The sequence below is a fragment of the Hylobates moloch genome, unplaced genomic scaffold (genome assembly GCF_009828535.3).
Source record: "Hylobates moloch isolate HMO894 unplaced genomic scaffold, HMol_V3 SCAFFOLD_1, whole genome shotgun sequence".
In the NCBI taxonomy this organism is placed as follows: Eukaryota; Metazoa; Chordata; class Mammalia; order Primates; family Hylobatidae; genus Hylobates; species Hylobates moloch.
The window spans coordinates 84,165,131-84,185,295 of record NW_026652276.1 but is presented as its reverse complement, the minus strand read 5'-3'; the positions used below and the strand labels follow the sequence as shown (position 1 = coordinate 84,185,295).

The window sequence follows — 20,165 nt, the reverse complement described above, 5'->3', positions numbered from 1 at the left end:
AACTAGAATAAACAGCACAGAGAGGACCTTAAGTGACCTGATGGAGTGGAAAACCATGGCACAAGAACTATGTGACGCACACACAAGCTTTAATAGCCGATTTGATCAAGTGGAAGAAACGATATCAGTGATTGAAGATCAAATGAATGAAATGAGGCAAGAAGAGAAGTGTAGAGACAAAAGAGTAAAAAGAAACGAACAAAGCCTCCAAGAAATATGGGACTATGTGAAAAGACCAAATCTACATCTGATTGGTGTACCTGAAGGTGACAGGGAGAATGGAACCAAGCTGGAAAACACTCTGCAGGATATTATCCAGGAGAACTTCCCCAATCTAGCAAGGCAGGCCAACATTCAAATTAAGGAAATACAGAGAATGCCAGAAAGATACTCCTCAAGAAGAGCAACTCCAAGACACATAATTGTCAGATTCACCAAGGTGGAAATGAAGGAAAAATGTTAAAGACAGCCACAAAGAAAGGTCAGGTTACCCACAAAGGGAAGCCCATCAGACTAACAGCTGATCTCTCTGCAGAAACTCTACAAGCCAGAAGAGAGTGGGGGCCAATATTCAACATTCTTAAAGAAAAGCATTTTCAACCCAGAATTTCATATCCAGCCAAACTAAGCTTCATAAGTGAAGGAGAAATAAAATCCCTTACAGACAAATACTGAGAGATTTTGTCACCACCAGGCCTGCCTTACAAGAGCTCCTGAAGGAAGCAATAAACATGGAAAGCAACAACTGGTACTGGCCACTGCAAAAACATGTCAAATTGTAAAGACCATCAATGCTAGGAAGAAACTGCATCAGCTAACGAGCAAAATAACCAGTTAACATCATAATGACAGGATCAAATTCACACATAACAATATTAACCTTAAGTGTAAACAGGCTAAATGCTCCAATTAAAAGACACAGACTGGCAAATTGGATAAACAGTCAAGACCCATCAGTGTGCTGTATTCAGGAGACCCACCTCACGTGCAGAGACACACATAGGCTCTAAATAAAGGGATGGAGGAAGATCCACAAAGCAAATAGAAAACAGAAAAAAAGGCAGGGGTTGCAATCCTAGTCTCTGATAAAACAGACTTTAAACCAACAAAGATCAAAAGAGACAAACAAGGCCATTATATAATGGTAAAGGGATCAATTCAACAAGAAGAGCTAACTACCCTAAATATATATGCACCCAATACAGGAACACCCAGATTCATAAAGCAAGTCCTTAGAGACCTACAAAGAGACTTAGACTTCCACACAATAATAATGGGAGACTTTAACACCCCACTGTCAACATTAGACAGATCAACAAGACAGAAAGTTAACAAGGATATACAGGAATTGAACTCAGCTCTGCACCAAGCAGACATAATAGACATCCACAGAACTCTCCACCCAAAATCAACAGAATGTACATTCTTTTCAGTGCCACATCACACGTATTCCAAAATTGACCACATAGTTGGAAGTAAAGCACTCCTCAGCAAATGTAAAAGAACAGAAATTATAACAAACTGTCTCTCAGACCACAGTGCAATCAAACTAGAACTCAGGACTAAGAAACTCACTCAAAACCACTCAACAACATGGAAACTGAACAACCTGCTCCTGAATGACTAATGGGTACATAACGAAATGAAGCCAGAAATAAAGATGTTCTTTGAAACCAATGAGAACAAAGACACAACATACCAGAGTCTCTGGGATACATTTAAAGCAGTGTGTAGAGGGAAATTTACAGTACTAAATGCCCACAAGACAAAGCAGTAAAGATCTAAAATTGACACCCTAACATCACAATTAAAAGAACTAGAGAAGCAAGAGCAAACACATTCAAAAGCTAGCAGAAGGCAAGAAATAACTAAGATCAGAGCAGAACGGAGGGAGATAGACACACAAAAAAATCCTTCAAAAAATCAATGAATCCAGGAGCTGGTTTTTTGAAAAGATCAACAAAATTGATAGACGCTAGCAAAACTAATAAAGAAGAAAAGAGAGAAGAATCAAATAGACAAAATAAAAAATGATAAAGGGGATATCACCACCGATCCCACAGAAATACAAACTACCATCAGAGAATACTATAAACACCTCTACGCAAATAAACTAGAAAATCTAGAAGAAATGGATAAATTCCTCAACACATACACCCTCCCAAGACTAAACCAGGAAGAAGTTGAATCTCTGAATAGACCAATAACAGGCTCTGAAATTGAGGCAATAATTTTTTTTTTTTTTTAATTTTTTTTTTGAGACGGAGTCTCGCTCTGTCGCCCAGGCTGGAGTGCAGTGGCGCAATCTCGGCTCACTGCAAGCTCCACCTCCCGGGTTCACGCCATTCTCCTGCCTCAGCCTCTCCGAGTAGCTGGGACTACAGGCGCCTGCCAGCACGCCCGGCTAATTTTTTTTTGTATTTTTAGTAGAGACGGGGTTTCACCGTGGTCTCGATCTCCTGACCTCGTGAACCGCCCGCCTTGGCCTCCCAAAGTGCTGGGATTACAAGCGTGAGCCACCGCGCCCAGCCGAGGCAATAATTAACAGCTTACCAACCAAAAAATGTCCAGGACCAGATGGATTCACAGCCGAATTCTACTAGAGGTACAAAGAGGAGCTGGTACCATTCCTTCTGAAACTATTCCAAATAATAGAAAAAGAGGGAATCCTCCCTAACTCATTTTATGAGGCCAGCATCATCCTGATACCAAAGCCTGGCAGAGACACAACAAAAAAAGAGAATTTTAGACCAATATCCCTGATGAACATCAATGCAAAAATCCTCAATAAAATACTGGCAAACCAAATCCAGCAGCACATTCAAAAGCTTATCCACCATGATCAAGTGGGCTTCATCCCTGGGATGCAAGGCTGGTTCAACATACACAAATCAATAAATGTAATCCATCATATAAACAGAACCAAAGATAAAAACCACATGATTATCTCAGTAGATGCAGAAAAGGCCTTTGACAAAATTCAACAATGCTTCATGCTGAAAACTCTTAATAAATTAGGTATTGATGGGACATATCTCAAAATAAGAAGAGCTATCTATCACAAACCCACAGCCGATATCATACTGAATGGGCAAAAACTGGAAGCATTCCCTTTGAAAACTGGCACAAGACAGGGATGCCCTCTCTCACCACTCCTATTCAACATAGTGTTGGAAGTTCTGGCCAGGGCAATCAGGCAGGAGAAGGAAATAAAGGGTATTCAATTAGGAAAAGAAGAAGGCAAATTGTCCCTATTTGCAGATGACATGATTCTATATCTAGAAAACCCCACTGTTTCAGCCCAAAATCTCCTTAAGCTGATAGGCAACTTCAGCAAAGTCTCAGGATACAAAATCAATGTGCAAAAATCACAAGCATTCTTATACACCAACAATGGACAGAGAGCCAAATCATGAGTGAACTCTCATTCACAGTTGCTTCAAAGAGAATAAAATACCTAGGAATCCAACTTACAAGGGACGTGAAGGACCTCTTCAAGGAGAACTACAAACCACTGCTCAATGAAATAAAAGAGGATACAAACAAATGGAAGAACATTCCATGCTCATGGGTAGAAAGAATCAATATCGTGAAAGTGGCCATACTGCCCAAGGTAATTTATAGATTCAATGCCATCCCCATCAAGCCACCGATGACTTTCTTCACAGAATTGGAAAAAACTACTTTAAAGTTCATATGGAACCAAAAAAGAGCCCGTGTTGCCAGGACAATCCTAAGCCAAAACAGCAAAGCTGGAGGCATCACGCTACCTGACTTCAAACTATACTACAAGGCCACAGTAACCAAAACTGCATGGTACTGGTACCAAAACAGAGATATAGACCAATGGAACAGAACAGAGCCCTCAGAAATAATGCCACATATCTACAATCATCTGATCTTTGACAAACCTGACAAAAACAAGAAATGGGGAAAGGATTCCCTATTTAATAAATGGTGCTGGGAAAACTGGCTAGCCATATGTAGAAAGCTGAATCTGGATCCCTTCCGTACACCTTACACAAAAATTAATTCAAGATGGATTGAAGACTTAAATGCTAGACCTAAAACCATAAAAACCTGAGAAGAAAACCTAGGCAATACCATTCAGGACATAGGCATGGGCAAGGACTTCATGTCTAAAACACCAAAAGCAATGGCAACAAAAGCCAAAATTGACAAATGGGATCTAATTAAAATAAAGAGCTTCTGCACAGCAAAAGAAACTACCATCAGAGTGAACGGGCAACCTACAGAATGGGAGAAAAGTTTTGTAATCTACTCATCTGACAAAGGGCTAATATCCAGAATCTGCAATGAACTCAAACAAATTTACAAGAAAAAAACAACCCCATCAAAAAGTGGGTGATGGATATGAACAGACACTTCTCAAAAGAAGACATTTATGCAGCCAAAAAACACATGAAAAAATGCTCATCATCACTGGCCATCAGAGAAATGCAAATCAAAACCACAATGAGATACCATCTCACACCAGTTAGAATGGCCATCATTAAAAAGTCAGGAAACAACAGGTGCTGGAGAGGATGTGGAGAAATAGGAACACTTTTACACTGTTGGTGGGATTGTAAACTAGTTCAACCATTGTGGAAGTCAGTATGGTGATTCCTCAGGGATCTAGAACTAGAAATACCATTTGACCCAGCCATCCCATTACTGGGTATATACCCAAAGGATTATAAATCATGCTGCTATAAAGACACATGCACACGTATGTTTATTGTGGCAGTATTGACAATAGCAAAGACTTGGAACCAACTCAAATATCCAACAATGATAGACTGGATTAAGAAAATGTGGCACATATACACCATGGAATACTATGCAGCCATAAAAAAGGATGAGTTCATGTCCTTTGTAGGGACATGGATGAAGCTGGAAACCATCATTCTCAGCAAACTATCCCAAGGACAGGAAACCAAACACCACATGTTCTCACTCATAGGTGGGAATTGAACAATGAGAACACTTGGACACAGGGTGGGGAACATCACACACTGGGGCCTGTCGTGGGGTGGGGCGAGGGGGGAGGGATAGCATTAGGAGATATACCTAATATAAATGACGAGTTAATGGGTTCAGCATACCAACGTGGCACATGTATACATATGTAACAAACCTGCACGTTGTGCACATGTACCCCAGAAGTTAAAGTATAAAAAGAAAAAAAAAAACAGATGTCTGGATAGTTATATGACATTAGCCATGTATATATGCCAGCAACATGATATCCAAAAAAGAAAGGGTAGATTATTTGAACATATGCTTCACAATAGAAGATACAGTAATGCTCAATAAGCATATTAAAAAATGTTCAACATCCTTAGTCATCAGGAAAATGCAAATTTAAACTACAATAAGATGCCACTACACACACATTACAGCAGATAACATTTATTATTATTACTTTTTTATACAAGGTATTTCTCTGTTGTGCAGGCTGGAGTGCAGTGGTGCAATTATGGCTCACTGTAGCCTCCACCTCCTGGGATGAAGCATCTTCCTACCTTACCTCCTGAGTAGCTAGGACTATAGGCATGTGCCATCACACCCAGCTATTTTTTTTTATTACTATCGCTTTTAGTAGAGATGAGGTCTCACTATGTTTCCCTGGCTGGTCTTGAACACCTGGGCTCAAGAGATCTTCCTGCCTCCGCCTCCAAAAGTGCTGAGATTACAGGTGTGAGGCACAGCACCCGGCCTAAAATTTAAATGTTGATAATATCAAGTGTTGGCAAGAATGTGGAATAACTGAAACGTTATAGATTGCTGTCAGGAGTGTAAAATGGTATAGCCATTTTGGAAAACTGTTTGGCAGTTTCTTAACTGTTAAATAGTTAAACATAAACTTATTCTGGGACCCAGCAATATCAAGCGAAACAATGTACACCTCCACAAAAAACTGTACATAAATATACATACATTACTCATCATAACCAAAAACTGTAACAACTCAAATGCCCATCAACAGGTAGATAAAGAAAGAAATAAATACATGCACAATAGTCCCCCATTATTCTCAGGAGATGCATTCAAGACCCCCAGTGGATACCTGAAACCTCGAATAGTACCATACCCTATATATGCTGTTTTTTCTTATACTTACGTACCTATGATAAAGTTTAATTTATAAATTAGGTACAGTAAAAGATTAACAAAGTAACCAATAATAAAATAGAATGTTTATAGCAACATACTGCAATAAAATTATATAAATGTGGTCTCTCAAAATATCTTAATTTTTTGGCAGGTAACTGAAACTACAGAAAGTAAAACCACGAATAAGTGGGAGACTATTGTAATGGAATACTACTCAGCAATAAGAAGGAATGAACTAATGTTGAACAAACTGAATGACTACTAGTACACTCCAGACTGTTCATGTATTTTTGTCTGATAGCTGTTCAATAGCCTATTAAAAAGAAAATGAGCCAAGCATAGTGGTGCACACCTGTAAGTAGCAGCTACTTGGGAGGCTGAGTCAGGAGCATTGCTTGACAGGCGTTCAAGGCTGTAGTATACACTGATCACACCTGTAAATAGCCACTGCACTCCAGCCTGGGTGACACAGTGAGACCCTGTCTCTTAAAAAAAGAAAAAAGAAAGAAAACGTATCATACTTGACAATGATAATTACCCCCTATATAGGCTATATAAACAAATAGACCAGCAATTCCAGGGAAAGATAGCTTGAAAGAGAATCTGCACTACTATTATAATACTGGGGTGAGTGGATCATGCTACAGTCCCAGGTTTGGACAATCTAGAAAGATTTCAACATCGCTCTTCTTCTGAGTCTTTGGAAAAATGGAATTTTTATTTCTAGGGCTGCCAATTCACCAAAATGAACTACGAAACCCTAAATGAAAAATATGCAAGATACAAAATCAAGATATCTTCTGAATGAATTGTATTTAAAATAATATTTTCTAACTAAATATCACACCAAAAATGTTAAAGTAAATCACAAGTATCTAATTAAAAGTTTACAAAGTAAGTACAGAATGTAGTTGCCTTATACATACAGAAATGTCTACTGATTTCTGACATGACCATGCAATATGTGATTGTTTTCCTCTTAATAACATATTTGAAATAAAAAATATGCTGAAGATGTTTTATTAAAAGGCCAAATTCTTTGCTATGTGACATCCTATGGCTCAGGAATTTTAATTCTTTCTTTTGTTGACATATTCTTTTTGAGCTTCAAACACAGTATTTATGATCTGAAAAAGTACATGTACTTATTAGCCTTTTGTCAATTGTTTAGTATTACTTTACTTCCCCCTTAGAAGAGAGGAAAAGTGAAATACTCATTGATTTATCCAGATTTAATATTAATATCTTCCATGTTCATCAAGAATGTGCAATATTATTTTCTAAGTACTATTGAATTTTAACTTTTTACCAGCAAAAATCTTTTTATGTGCCTTCTTTTCATATGACATATTTGTTATGCTCACTCTACCAAAGATTTGGCATAATGGTACTTCTTAATCAAAATGGATAAATACCCTCTTATTTAAAAAACCTACATACTTCAATATTGAGGTGGAAAAATATGTTTTACACCCAAACTAGAATCTTGTTATTAGATTTGACTGCCTTTTTCTTATAAAAAGACCTGCTGTATTTAAAAAATTTGCTTTCATAGAGAATAGAAAAAGAGCTCTGTTATAAAAAACAAAGGCTTTTTAAAGGTAGTATTGAACATAAATAATTGGCTTTTGTTCATTAGAGGCTAAATCTATTTTGTGGTTTGAAAGAGCTAAGAACAGATTGCTTCCCTCAGATTCTTAGCAAAGAAATGTTTTTGTCAATTAATATTCTTTGCTAAGAACAGTTTTTCCAGTGCTGTTTTTCAAATGGAATAATATTATAAATAGGCCTGTCCAAAGGACAATTCTTGGGCTTTTTTCTAAGATCTTAAGGTCTTAGAGCATAATAATTATGGCATGCCAGTTCAGAAGCATGGTAGAAAACAAAAAATCATGTTTCAAACAGGAAATGTACTGGGAGAAAAAGTTGCCATAGGTAGCCATTCTTTCAAATTAAATGAAAGGAACATCACCCACAAATTATGCCAGTCTTCCTCTTCTCATCAGGCTTTTGCCCAACATTTACATCCCAGGATGATAGCAGGAAAACAGCAGGAAGCAAGGAATTGAGTGCCATTGCAAAAGGCCCAGAGCTATAAGAACACAGCATTCCACTCACCCAGTGTTGTTCCCCTGCTTCAGCTTTATCCTCTTTTCCAGCCTGCCCTGAAGTCACCACTTTATGAGTCAATAGCAATTACTATGTGCCAGACACTATCCTAAGAGTCTTAGCTCTTTTAACTCATTAAATGCTCACAACAATGTTTGAGTAACACTGTTCTTCCCATTTTGCAGATGGAGAAACTATGATTCGAGATCATCCAGCTGCTGAGTGGAGAGACCAGATGCAAACCCAGGCAGTCTGGCTCCAACGCCCGCAAAGGTTTCCATTCTACCCTCTCTGAGTGAAGGGAGATGACTACATATAGTGGCTCCTCAACAGGCATAGAAGAAGATCAGTCATTTTGTTTGTTTGTTTTTGTTTTTTTGTTTTTTTAATAAACAGCTGCTCCCTTGTTAAGGTAGGGGTAAGGTCCTAGAGTTAGGGACAGGAAAGCAAGATGTAAGTAGGAGTAAAGGAGAAAGGCATATCTTGAACAACAACAAAAAAAAAGAGTCACCCAGGCACAGTGGCTTACACCTGGAATCTCAGCACTTTGGGAATTGGGGTGGGAGGATCTCTTGGGAGTCCAGGGTGGGAGGATTCTGGCCAGAAGTTTGATACCAACGTGGGCAATATAGTGAGACCTCATCTCTACAAATAACAATAATGATAACAAAAATGATCAAGTGTAGTGGCCTGTGCCTGTGGTCCCAGCTACTTAGGAGGCTGAGATGGCGGGATCATTTGAGCCTGGGAGACCAAGGCTGCAGTCAGCCATGATGGTGCCACTGTACTCCAGCCTGGGCGACAGAGCAAGTCTGTCTCAAAAAAAAAAAAAAAAGAAAAGGAAAAAAAGTGAAGGCAGGAGAAGTCTATTCAAACATAGCTTCTGGAAAACTGAAAACAAACAAGCGGATGAAAATAGACTTAAGGGCTATAGCAATGTGATAAACATTTTTGGGAAATTTCTTTCAAAATAAAAAAAATCAAAATATAGACTGAGATCATGTAGTATTTCATTTTATATGGAAATTAACCTAGGCCCAGGAAATACTTCTGCCCAACTGAGTCATTTTACAGATCGGTAAACACAGGGCCATAGAGATTGAATGCCCTGCCCAAGACTCGAGGAAGCAGGCAGGACAGGCAAGGCTACAAGCCAGCCACACCTCCTGACTTTGAGCTCAGTGCTCTTCCACCAACTATATTAAACACAATTTATCAACTTTTAAAACACAGAAGCTATAGTCAATAGGATGCAATTCAATTTTAAGAACATAAAAAATAATTACAGTGTACCCATATCGAAGGTTAAAGACAAAATACCTCAGGCTATCACCTTCTCAACAGCCAAATAATATTTTAGAGTAATAGTTAGATAAAGTAGTCATTTTTAAATATGAGGAGAATTCTTGGCATAACTGCACATTTTTTTCTTCTAATATTTTATCCATATAACATTTTCAAAATTTACATTATTCTAGACTTGGAAAATTTAGTCACATGCATACACACACACATATATATACAGCAAACATGGTGAAATGACTGAATCTTATTAATTTATTCTTCTCTATAAGGAAAATCAAAAGGTTGAATAGAAAGGGATTTAAGCTGAGAGTTATTAGGCCAGTATTAATACTGATTTATAATCTCTAAGATTCCTCTAGCCTTAAAATTCTATAATTTTAGAAAGCTCGTAATTGAAAAAAAATTGGATTAAAATATTAAATTTAAGCATTTGACTAATGAGATTATGACATATCAACTAAAGAAAATTATTTCTAGTGGTTTCAAAAAAGGGAGAAAAGGCTGGGTGCAGTGGCTTATGCCTGTAATCCCAGTACTTTGGGAGGCTGAGGTAGGAGGATTGCTTGAGCCCAGGAGCTCAAGACCAGCCTGAGCAACATAGGGAGACCTCATCTCTATAAAAAATAAACAAAATTGGCCAGGCATGGTGGCACATGCCTGTGGTCCCAGCCACTCAGGAGGGCTGAGGCAGGAGGATCACTTGAGCTGGGGAGGTTTAGACCGCAGGGAGCTGAGATCTTGCCACTGCATTCCAGCCTGGGTGACAGAGCGAGACCCTGTCTTGAAAAAAAAAAAAAAAAGATTTACAAGAAGTTGATAAAATGTTGGTGATTATGTTATCTATGGGATTACAAATTATATTAGTTAATAAAGAAATTTTTACTAATCTTAACAAATAGAAAGAAGGGGGGAAACAAAAAGTTAATGTAAAGTAGAAATAAGGAGTTCTTTCCTGATATAAACTCTTAGATACCAAAGCCCTCCGTGTTTATGCACACTAGCATAGGAACACTAGCATACTTATACAAAAAGTTCAGAAGCTTATATAGTTCACACTTTTTTTAAGTTTAAAGGTTAATAATGTTTGTGAGAAATGGAGAAGTACATTAAACCTCATTTTCACAGATGTGGGAAAGAGACAATAAAAAAATAAGTGACTTTTCCAAGGCCCAACAGTAAATCATTAAATGCCTATGATTTTAAAAATCAAGTTTTCAATTGACCATAAAAATAAATTAATTCTGTGTGGGCAGATACTTTTCTTTTATCAAATTCTCTACATTATAGGGATTTCCTTGTCTTTCTTCCTATTGTGTTTTTCTTATGTCCTACTTTTACATCATTTAGAAGTGTCCAAAGAAGGCTACTCCTCTCAATACCACTGGAGATTTCATTGACCTTTCTCAGTTTGAATCACAATAATGATCACTGTCTCTGATAATGAGTGTGTCTGAGATTCAAATTTATTGGAGCTAAATGATTTAAGTGATCTTTAAGACAAAGAAAAAAGCAAAAGAACAAGATTAAAATACAGTCTTTCAAAGACTTACTTCTAGTAATTAGGGTTGACAGAAGAGAAAAAACTAAAACGACAACAAAATACACAAATGGCAGGGAAAGAATAAACATTTTATCTAAAGATATTCTACTAAAACTTTGAGGTCTCATTCACACATCTATATAACTAACACTTTTAAGGATATATTTCCAAATTTATTTATTTTAAATTCTTTAAGTGTAATCTTGTTCTAAATTATGTATATTATAAAATACAAACACAGAAAACCTATAAGTACGAGAAAAAAGATATATAGTATGGATATATGTAGTATAGACAATTCGAATAAATGTTAGTGAAAATTATGTGATGGACTATGCTTCACTACTTGAAAATCTTGGTTTAATGGTTGGTCATAGAAGAATTCAAACTCTAAGGACAGTTCACCCCCATACTTGGCTTTAATGAATATAGGCATTAAAATAGACACTGGAAAAATATGGAAGAAGTACAAAATAGGCTTTATGTAATCAATTATGATACTCAAATTTCAATTCCAGGGCTGGGCGCTATGGCTTACACCTGTAATCCCAACACTTTGGGAGGCCAAAATGGGAGGATCACTTGAGGCCAGGGGTTTAAGACCAGCCTGGGCAACATAGTGAGACCCTATCTCTACAAAAAAAATAAATGTAAAAATTAGCCAGGCATGGTGGCACATACCTGTAGTCCCAGCTACTCAGGAGGCTGAGGCAGGATTGCTTGACCCCAGGAGTTTAAGGCTGCAGTGAACTATGGTCACACCACAGCACTCTAGCTATCTGACAGGGCAAGACCTTGTCTCAAAAAAAAAAAAAAAAAAAAAATCAATTCCATCCACCAATTATGCAAAGATTGTAATTTAGTCTTTTTCTCTAGTAAATTTCTGGCTTCTCTGAGGTCAACTAGTTTTCCTCACAAAGTTTTTTTTTAACGTTTAACAGCTGGGTTCTGAGCCACTGAAATGCCATTAGGAATATTTTTAATCATATTAGAAAATGTTTTCAAATTTATGAAGTGTTCATATAAGGGAGTTTTAAGATGTGTTTATGCCATTATTTTTAAAGTTTTTTATTTATAATAGCTTTATTGGGGTCTAATTTACAATTCATAAAATATACCCATTAGAACTGTATTATTTTTAATAAATGTATTGTTGTGGAACCATTACCACTATCCACTTTTAGGACACTAACATCACCAGAAAACATTCAGTCATAACCACTTGTATTAAATCCTCCCATCCCAGTCTAAGGTAATCACTGATCTGTCTTCTATCTCCACATTTTTTCCCTTTTTGCGAGTTTCATATAAATGGTACCATACAAATGAGGCCTCTTGTCTGGCTTTTTTTCTCTTGGCATAATATTTTGGAGGTTTATCCATATTGTACCATGTATCAGTAGTTCATTATTTTTAGAGATGAACAGTATTGAGTATGCCATGTTTTGTTTTGTCAATCATCAGGTAATATTTAGATTATTTCCAATGTTTTGCTATTATTAACAATATTGCTACCATTCGTGTAAAAGTCTGTGTGGACATACATATTTATTTCTATTGAAGTAAGGTTGCTGGGTCATATGGTATAATTTTATATTTATATATATGACTTTTTCTTTTTTAAAGAGACTAGGCCTCTCTACATTGCATAGACGGACGTGCAGTGGTATCGATAGGTGCAATCCCACTACTGATCAGCACAGGAGTTTTGACCTGTTCTGTTTCCAACCTGAGCTGCTTCACCTTTCCTGAGGCAACCTGGTGGTCCCTTCTTCCCAGGAAGTCACCATATTGATGCATAACAGTACAGACACCTGATCAGCATAGTGCACTATAGCCCAGAACTCCTGAACTCCAGGGATCCTCCTGCCTCAGCCATCTGAGTAGCTGGGTCTACATGCATGCAACATTGTGTCTGGCTATGTTTATGTTTTCAACAAGTTGCTAAATGACTCCAAAAAGTGTATATACCATTACAGATTTAGCAATTTATGAGAGTTGCAGTTTTTTCACATCTTTGTCATCACTGTGTATTGTCAATTTTTGGCTTATATCCATTTTACTGGTAGTGTACTGGTATCATATTGTGGTTGTAATTTGCATTTCCCTAATACGTTGAACACCTTTTCATGTGCTTATTAATCATTTGTATACCTTTTTGGTGAAATCTCTATTAAGACATTTTATTTTTAATTGAATTGCTTATCTTATTTTTGACATTTAGCATGCTTTATATATTCTAGATACTTTATCAGATATTTGACCTAGTACTTTATCAGATATTTGACCTAGGAATTTTTTCACAGGCTGTTATTTGTCTTTTCACTTTTTTACTGGTATCTTTTGGAGGGCAAAACTTTTCATTTGTATAAAATGCAATTTGTCAATTTCTTCTTTAATGGATCACAGTTTTGGTGTTGTATCTAAGAAACCTTTCCAAAAGTAAGGTTGCAGAGATTTTCTACTGTTTTCAGATATAATTTTAGCTCTTACAGTTAGGTCTGTGATATATATTAATTTTTTCTGTATGGTGTTTGGTAAGAATTTAAGTTCAATATTTTGCATATGAATATGCAATTATTCCAGTAGTATTTCTTTAAAAAAACACCCCTTTCACTATTGCTCTGCCTTGTCATCTTTGCTGCAAACCAACTGATTGTAAATATGTCAATTTCTGTACCTTCTATTTCATTGATCTAAGTGTCTATCATTATGCCAATATTACATTCTATTATTATAGCTTTATAAGTTTTGAAATTAGTATTGTAATAACTCTTACCTTTTTTTACAAGATTGTTTTTGATATGTATTTCCATTTTATTTATTTTTTTTTTTTTTGAGATGAGGTCTCATTCTGTTCTCCAGGCTGGAGTTCAGTGGTGTGATCACAGCTCACTGCAGCCTTGACTTCCTGGGCCCCAGCCATCCTCCCACCTCAGACTCCTGAGGAGCTGGAACCACAGGTGTGAGCCACCATGCCTGCCTAATTTTTGTATTTTTGGTAGAGATGGGGTTTTGCCATGTTACCCAGACTGGTCTTCAACTCCTGAGCTCAAGCAATCCACCCCCCTCGGCCTTCCAAAGTGCTGGGATTACAGGCATGAGCCACTGCACCCGGCCTGTATTTCCATTTTAAAATTGACTTCTCAATTCCTATAAAAATGCTTGCTAAGATATTGATAGAGATGACGTTTAATCTATAGATCAGAGGTCTTATGCTTGTTTTCTAAAATTTATTCTTAAATATTGTCTTCTTTCTCATGTTATTGTAAGTGGAACTGGGTTTTTTTGTCGTTTTTTTGTTTGTTTTTCTGAGATGGAGTCCTGCTCTGTCACCCAGGCTGGAGTGCAGTGGCGCAATCTCAGCTCACTGCAACCTCTGCCTCCCAGGTTCAAGCAATCCTTCAGCTTCAGCCTCCTAAGTAGCTGGGATTACAGGTGCCCGCCACCACACCTGGCTAATTTTTGTATTTTTAGTAGAGACAGCATTTCACCATGTTGGCCAGGCTGCTCTTGAACTTCTGACTTTGTGATCTGCCTGCCTCAGCTTCCCAAAGTGCTGGGATTACAGGCATGAGCCACCGTTCCCGACCGGAACTGTTTTTTTAAATTTTCAGATTCCTAGTTCCTAGCATATAAAAATACAACTGACTTCTATATATTGATCTTGTATTTTGTGACCTTGTTAAATTCATTTATTAGGTCCTAGTAGGATTTTCTATGTATAAGATCAAGTAATCTGTACATAAAGATAGCTTTAATTTTTCCTTTCCAATCAATATGCCTTTGATTTTTCTTCCTTGTTACACTAGCTAGAATCTCCAGTAAAATGTTGACTAGAAGAGATAAGAGTGGACATCCTTATTTTATTCTCCCATCCAAGTACTAATGAGCTCTGTCCCTTCTTGCCCTCCTTGGTTTCTTTTTTTTTTTTTTTTTTTTTTTTTCTGAGACAGTCTCGTTCTGTCACCCAGGCTGGAGTGCAGTGGCAGGATCTCGGCTCACTGCAGCCCCCACCTCCCGGGTTCAAGCAATTCTCCCTGCCTCAGCCTTTCGAGTAGCTGGCACTATAGGCACCCACCACCATGCCAAGCTAATTTTTGTATTTTTAGTAGAGATGCCATTTTGCCATGTTGGCCAGGCTCGTCTTGAACTCCTGACCTGAGGTGATCTGCCTGCCTTGGCCTCCCAAAGTGCTGGGATTATAGGCATGAGCCACCATGCCCAGCCCCTCCCTACTTTCTGAGATCAGACATCAGGTATGTTCAAGGTGGTATGGCCATATACTTTATTCTCAGACTTAGAAGGAAAGCATGGAGTCTTTCACCATAAATATGTTGTTATCCATTGGTATTCATAGATGCACTTTATCACACTGACAAAGTTCCTTTCTATTCTTAGTATGTTGAGCATTTTACCATGAATCGGTGTTGTATCTTGTCAATTGCTTTTTCTGGCACATATTGTCATCTTCATTTTTTTTTTTTTTTGTATTTTAAAAATTCACTTAACTACAGAAAAATGTGGCAGTTCCTGACAAGATGATGTATTAGTAGGTACTGTTGTCTTGCTGTCCTGATCCAACCCCAGAGATGTACAGAAAATAACAATAAACAGTGGCCCAGGGATGTAAAGGGCCAGGCATCATGGCTGAAGGATAGAGTGGGGGCAGATATTTTTTGAATGATTTATTTTCTCTCTGCTACTGCTTTAATAAGCTTCTTTCTGCCTCTATGAAGCATACAAAGAGCTCTGAAATTAAGGAAATAATGAGGTCATATTTTCTGAGGATTTATTTTAGAAGAACTTCAGATCTAGCATTTTACAACAGCCCTCTACTGTGGTGATCATTTGATGACCCAGTGTTAGCATTGAGTAAAGAGCTGCTTTCCAACTGGAGATGATGGGTGACTTGCCAGGTGCCCTGCATCTGTCTGACAACCTTCTTTGAGCTTTGCACAAAGCTGCTGGCTGTATGGGATCTGTCAGTAATTAGCACACGTCCAACATAGGTCCACTTATGGTTAAGTGTCACCTTCATTTTGAAGAACAGTTTTGCTAGATATAGAATTCTTGATTGACAGGTTTTTTCTTTCAGCATTTTGAATATGTCCTTTTACTATCCTCTAGTTTCTTTTGTTTCTAATGAGAGGTCAGCTGTTAATTTTACTGTGATTCCCTTGTGTAAAATGAGTTATTTTCTTGCTGCCTCAAAATTTTCTTGTTATTTTTGTCTTTCAGCAGGCTAAGATGTATCTAGCTGTGCCTCTCTTTATTCTACTTGGTGTTTGCTGAGTGTCTTTGATGTGTGGATTAAGATTTTAAACAGATTGGGGAAGTTTTAGGACATTGCTTCTTCAAATATTTTTTCTATACCTTTCTCTATCCCTCTTTTCCTCCTGGGGCTCCCAGCATAAATTGGTATACTTTGATTCTGTCCCACAAGTCCCAGCAGCTTTGTTCATTTTTCTTCAATCTTTCTTCTATTCTTTAGGTTGGATAGTTTCTATTAGTCTGTCTTCAAGTTCACTGATTTCTTGTTCTGCCATCACAAATTTGCATGGAACCCACACAGCAGATTTTTAAATTGTTATATTTTTCAACTCTAAAATTTTTAATTTCTTTTTCATAGTTTCTATTTCTCTATTTAGAGTCCATATTTGTTGAGTCATTTCATCTTTAAGTTTTAAAACATACTTACACTAGCTGTTTTGAATTAGTTGTATGCTAAATAAAACAAGTGGGGCCACTTAGAGTATCTCATGGCTGATTATTTTCCTGAATTTCAGTCGCACTTTCCTGTTTTTATGCAGGTCTCATAATTTTTGTTGAAAATTCAGTATTTTAAATAAAATATTGTAGCAATTTTGGATGACATCTGATTTTCCTCCTGAGAAATTTTTAAATTGCTGGAACTTAAACATCAGAGTTTATTTCTCCTGCATTGTATAACCACTGATGTCTCTAATAAATTATTTTTATTTTCCAGCCTGATTCCTAAAATGTGTAATAGAAATACAAGTTCCAATATTTTCTTCCCATACCAATGATGTGCCAAAATGATTCTACCCTGAAAAAACAATTATATCACTAATTCTCTCAAAGTTCTTCTCTTATCTTCAACTTGAAAGGATGAGAACAGATTGTTGAGGAATAAAGGGCTTTGATATGGGAGAGTAGGGGGTAGAGACACAGCACTAAAAAAAATTCTTTTGCCTAACTCAGGTTGGCAACAATTTGATACTAGATAGGTAATTCATTTTCTACTATTTACTTATTAAAAAAAACTTTAGGCTGTTACTCTTCATAGTTCATCAAGTCATAATATCTGTTTTCTTTTGTTGTAAAATATTTGTAAACGAAGCCTTGGATAGCAAGGAACAGGGACTCACTAAAGGCAAACAAGGAAAAGAACGGAGTAGGGATGATTACAGGAAACCAAAATCTCACAAAACAAAAAGAAAATGAAGTTTATTTAAGTATGACCTTATGAGGAGAATAGTGTAAGGAAGGAAAAACACTTTTCCTCTATCCTCTTAGGTTCAATGTCTGAGAATTAAACTGATAAAAGACAGACTGACAAGAGAAAAAACATTTAATTACATACGTACACAAAGGCTTCACAAATCAATGTGACTCAAGGAGGCAATTAGAATTTTTGACCTATACTATCTTAACAGAAGTGATTAAGTATGAAGAGGCTACACAAAGGAAAGGGGGTATGGGGTTTCCTGTGGAGAACAGGGGTGAGGGGGGAAGTTAGGAAAGGTGCTAGGAAATGTATGATAAATAAGGGTTGTCTAGTAAGGTGTGTTATATGCATAAGTGTCCTCTCCAGTAATGAGACATTTCCAAGTAGATCCTTTCCTGGTAGTAGAGAGGCAGACAACTTTATAAATGGAAATTTATGGCCTACTTTTAGACAGAAAAGCAGGAGGGAAAAAGAGTTTTTCTTGTATCTGCTATTTCTCAATTGCTTTCAGCTCAAAATATTCCTTATGCCAAAATGGCACATTTTGGGGTAGGCATATTGTGGTCCCTTCAATAAGAACCCAGAAAACATCAGGACCAAGACAGCTGCTCTCTCTGGTTCTCTTGTTCTCTCAATTTCAAATTCCCTGGAAAATAATCTGATTGGCATCATCACCAGTTAGGGGTCAATGGTTAGGCAATGGATTGGCTACATGGGTCAGGTCTCCACAGGGGCTGATGCCATGCCAGGTGCATTGTTATGAGGTATGCAGGGCTGCCTCCTTCAAGGGCTGTGGATATATGTACTAGGAAGCATGTCTATTACACATACCAGATGTTTGATGCCATTCTGATTTTATGAAGTTGTTAAAATCTCATGACCCCACTGTTTTCCAAGAGACAGAACAACCTAGAAGTTTCACATACCAAAAAAAGTAACCCTTAACTTGCTTAGCAAAGCTGAGTTTCAAAACCTCTATTCTGCTCTATCATACTTTATCTGATTTTTCCACATTGTACAGCTAATCCCAACTTTTCCTAATTCTCTCCCAACATCTTGATTCCAATTTTTTATTGTTCAAAGTCAAGTTCTTCCAAGAACTAAACAAAGGACTAATAAATATTGGCTTTTCTTAGTGTGGGAGGTGCTTCAGTAGTTTAAGGCAGTGAGGGATACAGTTATGATCATGATGTGGATCCTATCCCTTAGGGGAAAAGGCTCACACAAAAATAACCACACCATGGGATATAGAGTGTCAAGGGTCACAATACAGTAAGAAAGAACTCACCCTCTCAAGAAGGGGGAAGTGCAGGAAACTTTCAGAAAGTTTTTACAGGTAATTTTTATTAGGCAGAGCCATGGGAGGATTTGTATAATATATGCAGAGGATGGGGATGGGGTGGGGCTCAGTCAATCCTGAAACCACCAGAACCACCTGAGCAGAACTAGTATTAAGCCCTAGCAACCCTTCTCAGGCCCCGCTTATTCCATTACTCTCTTCCCCTCCTTTACCACCCACCTCTGTTTTAACATTCCTCTTTAAAAAGAAAACCCCAAAATTATCAGTATTGGTGTACTTTTTGAAGATTTTATCTTCACCTCCCCCACTCCTCCATAGACACCCAGGTATGACAAGAGACTCAGCGCTCCTGCTTCCTCCTATTCCTTGCTGCCTCTGCTATGCTTCTTAGGTAATTTACCACTAACCTTTAGGGGATAATACAAAAAAAATAAACATTGGGAAGTTACAAAGTTTTCGTAATCTTAAAAATTTCAGGTTGACTTATTTCTGAGCTGGTAATTGAAAAGTTGTTTGGATTTCTGCTGTTTACTTTTGTTCTTGAGGGTGGAGTCACCAGACCTCTTAATATTGTAACCTTGCCCTGGGCCCCAGTGTCAGCCTGAGCTCAGGCCCTCTCCCCACCCCTACTTCCCAGCACTTTTCCCAAGGTGGCCAGGCTAGCAGTTTAAATCATCCTCTTCTCAAGCCAGTCATTTGCATTTCTGTGGATCCTCAGGCTAGGCAACAGTGGTTTCATTCCTTCACTGTAAATCTGGAATTGGGCCATTCCAACTTGGAGGCAAAGGACATTTTTGTAGGAGAGAACTTAATTGGCAAAATAAGCTAGGATTTTGAGGAGAAAGAGCACAATCTTCAAAATCATTTCAGTTGTATTCAAGGGCCAAAACATTGGCAACAAAGTAGAAACCTCAAGAAATTCCTTTCAGACAGTTTCTTGGTGAAAAGAAAGGCCAGTAGATAGAGATGGTGGTAGGGTAGAAGGAAGGTGGTTTTACCAAAAGCCAGATATTTGGAAGGCTTAGGAAAATTCTTTGGAGGAGAGAGTGTAACACATCATGTAAGAGAGAAATTATAATCAATAGAGCAAAATCCTGGTAGAGAGAAGATGGCTCATGTTTAGGAGCATAAGTGGAGTATGAGCCTTGAAGAGAAATGTGGACACCCTTCTCAGCCATGACTGAAGGAGGTGAAGATGTGTGAAAACCAGGACTGAGGTTTAGGAAAGTTAAGTTGAGGAACCTCATAGTGGATCCTTCAGTAGAGTACGAGGCAAGATCATTTGCAGAAGTGGAGGAAAACCATGTAAGGTGGGGGCT

General features: G+C 37.6%; 1 protein-coding gene across 7 annotated transcripts in view; it reads right to left on the bottom strand.

Moving 5' to 3' along the window:
• Positions 1 to 20,165, bottom strand: part of CCDC148 (coiled-coil domain containing 148) — a 308,291-nt gene that overhangs the window by 285,880 nt on the left and 2,246 nt on the right. Inside the window, exon 1 of one of the 7 annotated variants that reach the window (XM_058441822.1) lies at positions 6,473 to 6,607. The exons of the other annotated variants lie outside the window; for them this stretch is intronic. The gene's annotated coding sequence lies outside the window, so the exon portion shown is untranslated. Of the gene's footprint in view, positions 1 to 6,472; positions 6,608 to 20,165 lie in introns of those variants that run through there. 7 annotated transcript variants of the gene reach the window in all.